Here is a 9,492-nt window from a genome sequence, read left to right as displayed (position 1 = left end):
GAATACTAAAGGTGCCATGGACTGCTCAAAGAACCAATAGATCGGTTTTGGAAGAAGTGCAGCCAGAGTGCTCCTTTGAGGCCAGGATGGCTAAACTTCATCTCTCATACTTCAGACATATTGTCAGGAGGGAACAGTCACTGGAGAAGGATATCATGCTTGGTAAGATGGAGGGTCAGAGAAAAAGAGGAAGACCCCCAATGAGATGGGTCGGCCAGGTGGCATCAATGATGGTGTCAAGTGTGGCAGTAGTAGTGACGTTGGCCCAGGATAGGACATTGTTTTGTTCTGCTGTGCATGGGTTCGCTATGAGTCGGTTCTGACTCAATGGTACTTAACAACAACACCAACAGCATCATGGGAATTGTAGATGACATCATAAATTTGTATTATGTTATCTACAGTTTTGTTTAAATTTATGCCAATTTAACTTTAATATCATACATTGATTCTGCTACAATCAAGATCTGACAACTTGCTTAGTTATTATTGTAACAAATTCTATTTTTATATATTAAATGTCAAGTAACAGATTTAAATTATATAGTAATAAAAAAGGAGTCATAAACTAAAGTTACAATAATAACAATTATTTATTTATCTAAGGTTTTGCCTTTAACATAGGTCTTTATTATTCTTTATATGGTATTGTGTTAAGAAGCTCTAGCAGCAAATTCAGGCTTTCACATTTGCCAGCCATTCTGTAGGAAGAGATGAGATTTCCACTTTCATAAAGACTTACAGCCTTGGAAACCCTATACAGGGTTGCTACGTGTTGGAAAGTACTTGAGAGCCCACAGCCGCCACTACCCCATGGTATTGTATTACCATTTGGTGTCCTTTAGTTTTAACCTGAGGGACTCTTTTTATCACTTTTTCTAAGTTAGATCTACTAGCAGCAAAATTCCTTAGTTTTATTTTTTTGGAAATGTCTTATTGTCTTCGTTTTTGAATAGTTTCACTGTCTATAAATTATTGATTTCCATGTTTGTTTGTTTGTTTTCAGCCATCATTAAATTCCAGAGCCTCGGTTAAGCGGAGACTGGGGCGGGCGTCCCGGGCGAGGCCGAGACCCTGGGGCCACCGCTGCCAGGCTAGCGAGGTCCAGCCCCGCCGGGCCCAGGGGGATGGCCGGCTAAGCGCCTTGCCCTGGCGTCACCCCGCTGAACCGAACCCGGATCCTGGTCATTCCGGATGCTCCCACGTTCTTTGAGCGCCAGTCTTGTCTCCCCCAGCTAGACTGTGAACGCCCCCATGACTGGGAGCCAGACTGCCACCTCTTCGGCATTCGGCGGACGTTTATGTGCTATGTGCCCAGTCCGGTGCCAGCGTCCGTGGGAGACATACATTTTGCCTTTGGAATGGGCAAAGGCCCTCTGCCAGACCCACCGGGAGCCAACAAAATATACTTTGAAGATGAATCCTTTCTCCTTTAAAGAGTTTCTGAAGACCAAGAACCTCAGCCTATCCAAAGAGGACCCACCCAGGAGTAGGATTTACGCCAAGGACACTGCGAGACACTCCCTGGGACTTGACCACAGCTTCCCAAGAGCACAGATGGTGTGCTTTGTACTGGAGTACCGGCAGCCTTTCTTTGAGGACCCGATGGGGGCTGGTGACCACGACGATGATGAGGATGAGGACGATGCCTGGGCCTGCCGTCTGCGGTGGAGCAGACCCACTCCCTGAAGACCACCACCAGCACTTCACCTTGCAGCACGTATGTGTCCTTCTTCAACCGTTGGAGCTGGCGAGGCCCAAGTCTCTGCCCACCCTGGCCTCTAAGTGATACAGACTCCTGAGTCAGTCTCTCCAGCCTGGCCCTTGAATAGTCCCAACCCAGACTTTGCTGCCCACGGAGAGTTTCTGGGGGACCGGCCCCTGCGGACGCTGCAGATAAGTTACGAAGCACTCAAAGAGAAGAATTCTAAGCTGAGAAGAAAGCTGAATGAGGTTCAGAGCTTCTCTGAAACTCAAACAGAATTGATGAGGACTCTTGACGAAAATTGGAAGCAAAAATGGTCAAAGAGGAGCGTGACTATGGTGACCTGGAGTCTGTGGTCCAGCAGGTGGAGCAGAACCTTGAACTGATGATGAAACGGACAGTGAAGGCAGAAACTCACGCCCTGAAGCTGAAACAGGAAGTCAGCTCGCTGCAGGCGAAAGTCTCCAACTTTCAGCATGAGAATGAGGCCCTACGGTGTGACCAGGGCTCCAGCCTGAGTGCCGTTAAGCACAACACCGACGTGGTCTTGCAGAAACTCCATGTCGTCATTAGCAACGCACACGAATGCATCAAGCAGCTGGTTTCTGGAGCAGAAACGTTGACTCTGGTTGCTGAAATCCTGAAATCTATAGACAGAATTTCTGAAATTAAAGAGGAGCAGGAGGAAGACTCCTGAGCTCCACAGAGATGTCTCCAGCGCAAAGCACAGCTTGCACCTGAGATCATAGCTTGCCTTATTTAGATATGCGCTATCTTGCCACGGAGGTCCCTCACCCATAGTACGCCAAGCTTACTTCCTTACCTTCTCCAAAGCCTACTGGGAGCTGCGTTATTTTCTAGACTCAAACGCTCAAAGCCAGTGGTTTTTCAAAACCATTAAATGTGAAAGCTGCATATATATACATGTATATATATAGTTGTTGTTGTCAGGTGCCATCGAGTCGGAACCGACTCATATCGACCCCATGCATAGCAGAACGAAACAGTGTCCGATCCTGGGCCAACCTCACTACCGCTGCCACACTCGATGCCATCAATGATGCTACATGGCCAATCCATCTCGTTGGGGGTCTTCCTCTTTTTCTCTGACCCTCCATCTTACCCAGCATGACATCCTTTTCCAGCAACTGTTCCCTCCTTACAATGTGTCCAAAGTATGAGAGACAAAGCTTAGCCATCCTGGCCTCCAAGGAGCACTCTGGCTGCACTTCTTCGAAAACAGATCTATTGGTTCTTTTGGCAGTCCATGGCACTTTCAGTATTCTCCTCCAACACCACAATTCAAAGGCATCAATTCTTCTACGATCTTCCTTATTCACTGTCCAGCTTTCGCATCCATATGAGGTTATTGAAAATACCATGGCTTGGATCATTATCTTCCAACTTCCAGAAGGTATGGTAAGAAATTGACTATGGACATTATTGGGACATTTATGTGATAGTTCACTTTTCTCTAACTGCTTTAGAGATTTTCTTTGTGTTGACTTTTTAAAAGAAGAAATAGGCTAAAACTATAGTTTTAGGGTAGAGCATAGAAAGAGATGTGGTAACTATCAAAGCAGGTAAGAAAAGAAAATCTGAAATTTTAGCGGCTTTGTTCTAAATCCAAAGTAAGGCTAACATGAAAGTGAAGGAGTCCTGTGAGAACTGGTCCGATCTTATCCTGGGCCTCCAATAATTTTGCATAAAAACTAGGAGACCCATGAAAATTCCCCTTAGTACTAGAGGTACGTAGAGTGACAACATATAAGAATCCTTGTGTAGTGGTGTAGGATGAACGCTGGGCCACAAAGTCAGTTTGAACCACAAGGTCCCTGGTTCAAACTCATTAGTCCCTTCTCAGAAACCTTATACAGGGCCATTATGAGTTGAACCTGACTCTACACTTAACAACAATAACATAGAAGAGCAACTTTAGAGTACATGATGGCAGCATCTAAAAAAGTACATCTGGACTTCTGGTCTTATATTTGAACAAGTATGTAGTCTGCACCATTGGAAGATACACTGCATCTTAGTCCTAATCCTATTAAGAAATGAAACAAAAGACGTTGGCCTTTAGGAAAAAAATCAGGAAACACTCTTAGCACTCACTCTGTGTTGACACTGTGTAGACGCCTCTGCTTCCAAATACATTGACATTCAGCAAATGTTTTCTTGCTATGAAAGGAGAACCAAAAACCAGTTATGTCCAAAATTCTGGACTGAAAAAGAAGCACTGTTGTGTATCAACTCAGAAATGAGAAAGAAACTCACTTATATTCAAATGTCCCTACCAGACAAGGTAGACTTTGTCTGCCACTGAGTACTACGAAATTGTCGGAGCTCTAAATGCTGCATTGTTTAAAAAACAATCACGTGGAAAGGCAGCTATGCTAATAAATTCTAATACTATATGTTGTGTTACTCAGGATCTGACTAAGAAAGAGAATAGAGCAGACACTGAGAAATCTCCCCTGTATCCATCTTGAGTGCTAAGGAAGAAAAGACAATATACCACTTGGGAAGAAGGAACAATAGAATGAAGGAAGACAACCTGTTTACCACAGGTATATAGGACTTGAAGAGAGCTCAGTTGGAACACTGAGTGAAACTTCGTGACACTTTAGGATTTATATCAACTATAAAGTAAAAGCAGTCTACTAGGGGCAGTATTTAAAGTCTGTTGTTGTTGTTGTTGTTGTTGTTAAGTGCTGTCAAAATAGTTTTAACTCATGGAGATGATGTATAGGGTTTCCAAGGAACAACTGGTGGGTCTGAACCATCAACTTTGTGGTTACGAGTGCAGTGCTGATAGTACAGCACCATACCAAAATCCAATATATGTATTGAATTATCATAGGTTGAATTGTGTCCTCCCCCAAAATCCAATATGTGTCAACATGATTGGGCCATGATTCTCAGTAATTTGAAGTTATGTAATTGTCTCCCAATGTGTGAATGAATGTAATTAAAACAATCAGAGGATTAAGGGTAGAACATACTACTTGTAATGCCATCATGACACTGGCAAATGTAAGAGAGATTCCCAGGGGGGTGGCATGCAGCAAGTTTTATCTTATAAGACATAAGAAGAGAGAGAAGTGAGCAGAAAAGTTGGACCTATTACCAACAAGAAAGATGAGCCAGGAGTGGAATACATCCTTTAGACTTGGGGTCTCTGAATCCTTAAAGCTCCTAGATCCAGGGGAATATTGATGCCAAGATGCATGGAGATCACCAAGGAATGCTAGGCTTCTAGATGCTGAAAGGAGACAAGGACCTTTCCACAGAGCTGACGCAGAGAGAGCCATCCTCTAAAGCTGGCACTCCAAATTTGAACTTCTAGCCTCCTAAACTCCTAAACAGAAATAAATTTCAGTTTGCCAAAGCCATTCACTTGTTGTATTAGTTATAGCAGCACTAGAAGCTAAGATAGATTGACTCAATATTTTATCCTAAATTAGAGAAAAAGAATATGCATGCACTTCTCTAGGCATACATATTTTCTTTAACACTATTTTTTAGAGTAAAATTGTTAGAAACACACACACACAAAAAAAAGTGGTCCTGTTGTTGAGAGATAAAATAGTCAAGAGGACCAGATTCTAACATGGCCAAGATGGTGGACTCTTCAAGAAATAAATTTAAATTTGTTACTATTGGTCTATTAAAAGATCTAGAAGGGAATTAATCAGCATACACAGACAGATAATAAATTTCAAAAGAGATGGGAATTAAAAGAAATAAAAGCATAAAATAGAAACATTAGAAGTAAAACACAAACATGATTTAAAAGATGGATGTATTTAATGAATTTATTAACAAACTGGACTGAACCATGGACATGCTCATTGAAGTGAAAGATATATAAAGAATCGCATAAGCAGAAGCACAAAAAAATACTTGAAGGGTAATGATTTGTAGCAATTTGTGATTCATTTTATATATTATTATTAGGTGCCATTGAGTCGGTACCAACTCATAGCAACCCTAAGTACAACAGAATGAAACACTGCCCAGTCCTGCTCCAAACTCACAGTCATTGCTACATTTGCGCCCACTGCCACTGCCACAGTGCCAATCCATCTAGTTGGGGGATTTTCTCTTTTTCCCTGACCCTCTACTTTACTAAACATGACATCCTATGCCAGGGACTGGTCCCTCCTGACAATTTGTTCAAAGTATGAGAGATGAAGTCTGACCAGCCTGGCTTCCAAGGAGTACTCCAGCTGTACTTTTTCTAACACAGACTGTTTTTTTTTTTTTTTCTTTTGGCACTCCATGGTACTTTTAATACTTTCTTCCAACACCATAACTCAAATGCATCAATTCTTCTATGCAGTTGGTCTTCCTTATTCATTGTTCAACTTTCACATGCATATGAGGTTTTTGAAAATAGCGTGGCTTGGGTCAGGCACACCTTCATCCTCAAACTGGTATCTTTGCTCTTCAACATTTTAAAGAGGTCTTGTGCAGCAGATTTGCCTAATGCATTACATCATTTAGTTTTGTGACTGTTGCTTCCATGAGTGTTGATGGTTGATCTAAGCAAAGTGAAGTCATTGACAACTTCAATCTTTTCTCCATTTTTATGGATGTTATTTACTGATCCAGTAGTGAGAACTTGTGTCTTCTTTACAGTGAGGTGTAACCCATACCAAAGAATGTGGTCTTTAGTCTTCATCAGTAAGTATTTAAGTCCTCTTCACTTTCAACAAGTAGTGTTGTATCATTTGCATATCTCAGGTTGTTAAAGAGTCTTCCTCTAATTTTTTTTTTTTTTTCAGTTCAAAACAAGTTTATTTCTTGTGCACATAAAATCAGCTAGGGGCAGGGGGAGAGTAATCAACAAAGGGAGGGCCTAGTTCTCAGTGATGTGAAGACCCAAACAAATTGAAAATTGCCATCTTCAAGGGCTTAAAGTTATCCTGGATATGGCCACCAGCCAGCATATGGGAGAAGACAATGGAGGGTCATGCAAGAAATTTTTATGGGGCTGGTCTGGATTCCTATAACCATATTCCATTAAGTAGATGCAAAATGACTGAGGCAATGTCTCTAGCTGCACAGCCAAATGAGTGGGGCTTCAAAAAGTCCATGGAAAAACTCCCTATCTTTTCATTCCAATTTCCATGAACTTTTTGGAGTCCCCCCCCTCACATGACTTTGCATCATTACCTCTGAGTGGCAAGAAGCTTTGATGGACATCTATCAGTCTCTGCCAGCAAACCCCTTTCCCATTATAGGCTTCAGCCTTAAGCAAATCTGAGTTTAGCTTTTAAAGAAATGTGTAGTTAATTACATAAACATTTAATTTGCTACAATGAGTGTTTGCAACTAAAAGTTGCAAACGACTTGTGACCAGGGGGATGGTATGACCCACCCAATATTCCACTGAGAATGGGGAGAAGAGATAATGTGCCTGTATGAGTCACAAGGACAACAAAGTTGTTGTTTTGTTAACTCTATGGGATTTCTCTCTTTCAACATGTTACACTAAGTTATAGAGATACTATGTTTAAGTGAAATAAGGCAAAACATTTCATAATTTCACATTTATATAGCTTGATATCCTTTATCATACTTAACATAAGTAAGAAATCTAATTTTGAGGATAAAGTTACCTTCAAAATTTTACTGGCATTCTAAAAACAAGAATGTCCAACATACAACAGCAGCAAACATTTTGCTTTTTCAGATGATGACTCTTAATGTAAGGGCACTCATTTGTCTGTGCTTGCTGAAATTACAGCTGTGATATTTTATAATGAACAAAGTTGGAGTTGAGATCAAAATTTAGATGATTTTTAGTTATACCTCTTTCAAGGCGATCCACCAGAAAATAATATATAATGCTATTTACTTAAAGGACAAAAGAAAGGCAAGAAAAAAAAAGAAACATCCTTCATGATCTTGCATTCATTTCATCAATTAGGAGACACAAGGCTGCATCCTTCTCTATAATCTGGTCTCTCCTATGACCAGAACTTTCCCTTTGTTATTCATTCTGTCCAGTGCAACTGTTGCTATTATTGGCATCCATTGGTTCTGTTTTTACTCTTATTCCTGCTTCTGAATGTGGCAGATCATCTGGCAAAGAAGCCAAGACATTTTGAATCATCTCAATGACTTGTTCCAGGTGCTTTTGCAACCTCTCAGCTGTTTCAAGACGTTGACATTTCTGCACTTCCATCATTACCCGCAAAGTGTCTTTTGCTGGATGGGGTTGGTATTCATTTATAAGATGATGTACATAGACAAACAACAGCTTAAGATCCTCTAACATTTCTTCTCACTTTATACTCCCAGGGTTCCTTATCAAGATGTCTAAGAAGTCTAAAAAATTAGTAAGGATAGACATATTGAGCTTTCTCAGTTCTTTCTTATGATCAAGCTGCATAGGTTGAAGTCACTTAATGCCCTGACTTTCCAAAGGGTGAATGATGACATCATCACATTGGAACTGGTTGCCAGACATCATATAACTATCTTTTATTGGAGGTGGAGGAGGCTTGGGAGCCAGGCCTTCCTGAATATTGTCATCCATATCTTCCTTAATGTGCTGCAGTGGAGGTGGTGGCAGTGTAGTGACTTGCTATGATTCACCATTGTGGATAGTCAGGAACCTCAGCTTCAGGTTCACACTGCCTGTGCCATAGTCACCAAGACCCCTCCTCTAATTTTGATACCACATTTTTCTTCATATAATCCAGCTTCTCAAATTATGTGCTCAGCACTTAGATTGAATAAGTATGTAAAAGAATTCAACCCTAACCCACACCTTACCTACCAAGCATCAAGCATAGATTTTTGCACTATTACTTCCTAACTGTACTATATCAATATATCCTCTTCCCTCCCCTTGCAGGGAGTGTTTTGTTTTCTTCTGTAAAATAGGGCATTTTCCCAGTTGTGACATATTTCAAACCCTTAGTAAGTCTCTTTGCTTTTACTTCAACATAGCACGTGTTCATTACTCTTTGTTAATAACAAGAATCAATTTTTTTGTGCTTTACCATCATCAAATAATAGAGCGATGATTGCTGAGGTCAAAGAGTGGCTTAATTGATAGTCTTCATAGTTCTTACATGTTGACAAGCCTGGAAAAACTTTGTGTATATCTGTGATTAAACAGTTTCCCCTCTATTTAGCATGATATCTGATTTAGCATGATATCTGACTTTTCTATGTATCCTCTTCCTTTTTATTCTCAAAATATGTGAAAATATTTTAGTATCATTTCACCTTATTTATCTTGCTCAAAAGGTAATGGGGTCAAAATTAGGATTAAGGTGTAATGGTAGTTAAAGGGATAGGCATTTGTAAATTTCCATGTGTAACTATCTCTCCTAATATTCAAAGTGAAAAGAAGGCACATCAGATTTGATATTAATACAAGGGAATGTTTAACCAGACCAAACACACACACACATCCACACATATATATCCCAGTGCTGTCTTCTTGTTCTATTGATTCATGTTACTATAAAAATATTCTTGCTTTCATAACTTCTGATAACTGATGAAAAGAGATACACAGTGAAAAGAACAAATTAAATTCTTAATTTATTTAGCCAACTTTTACCTTAAAGAAAAAGATATTGCTCAAACTAATTTCTGACAACCATCTGTCCACACTATTGTGTGGGGAAAAAAATTAGACATTTGGATGCAAAATATTATTGAATGTCAAATGAAGATTATAGGCTAGTTAAAAAGTTGGTTAGTTACAAGTTGGTTAATTATGCTGTTGTTGTTAAGGGTCACTGAGTCCAATTCAACAC

General features: G+C 40.2%; 2 pseudogenes; one reads left to right on the top strand and one right to left on the bottom strand.

Annotated features, from left to right (window-relative positions):
• Positions 1 to 1,127: 1,127 nt before the first annotated feature.
• LOC102842981 lies at positions 1,128 to 2,402 on the top strand (annotated as a pseudogene).
• A 5,211-nt stretch (positions 2,403 to 7,613) lies between these two features.
• Positions 7,614 to 8,682, bottom strand: LOC102811225 (annotated as a pseudogene).
• Positions 8,683 to 9,492: the final 810 nt, after the last annotated feature.

The sequence above is a fragment of the Chrysochloris asiatica genome, unplaced genomic scaffold (assembly GCF_000296735.1).
Source record: "Chrysochloris asiatica unplaced genomic scaffold, ChrAsi1.0 scaffold00484, whole genome shotgun sequence".
NCBI lineage: Eukaryota > Metazoa > Chordata > Mammalia > Afrosoricida > Chrysochloridae > Chrysochloris > Chrysochloris asiatica.
Note: the sequence above shows the minus strand (reverse complement) of the source record. Positions and strands in the feature narration are given on the sequence as shown.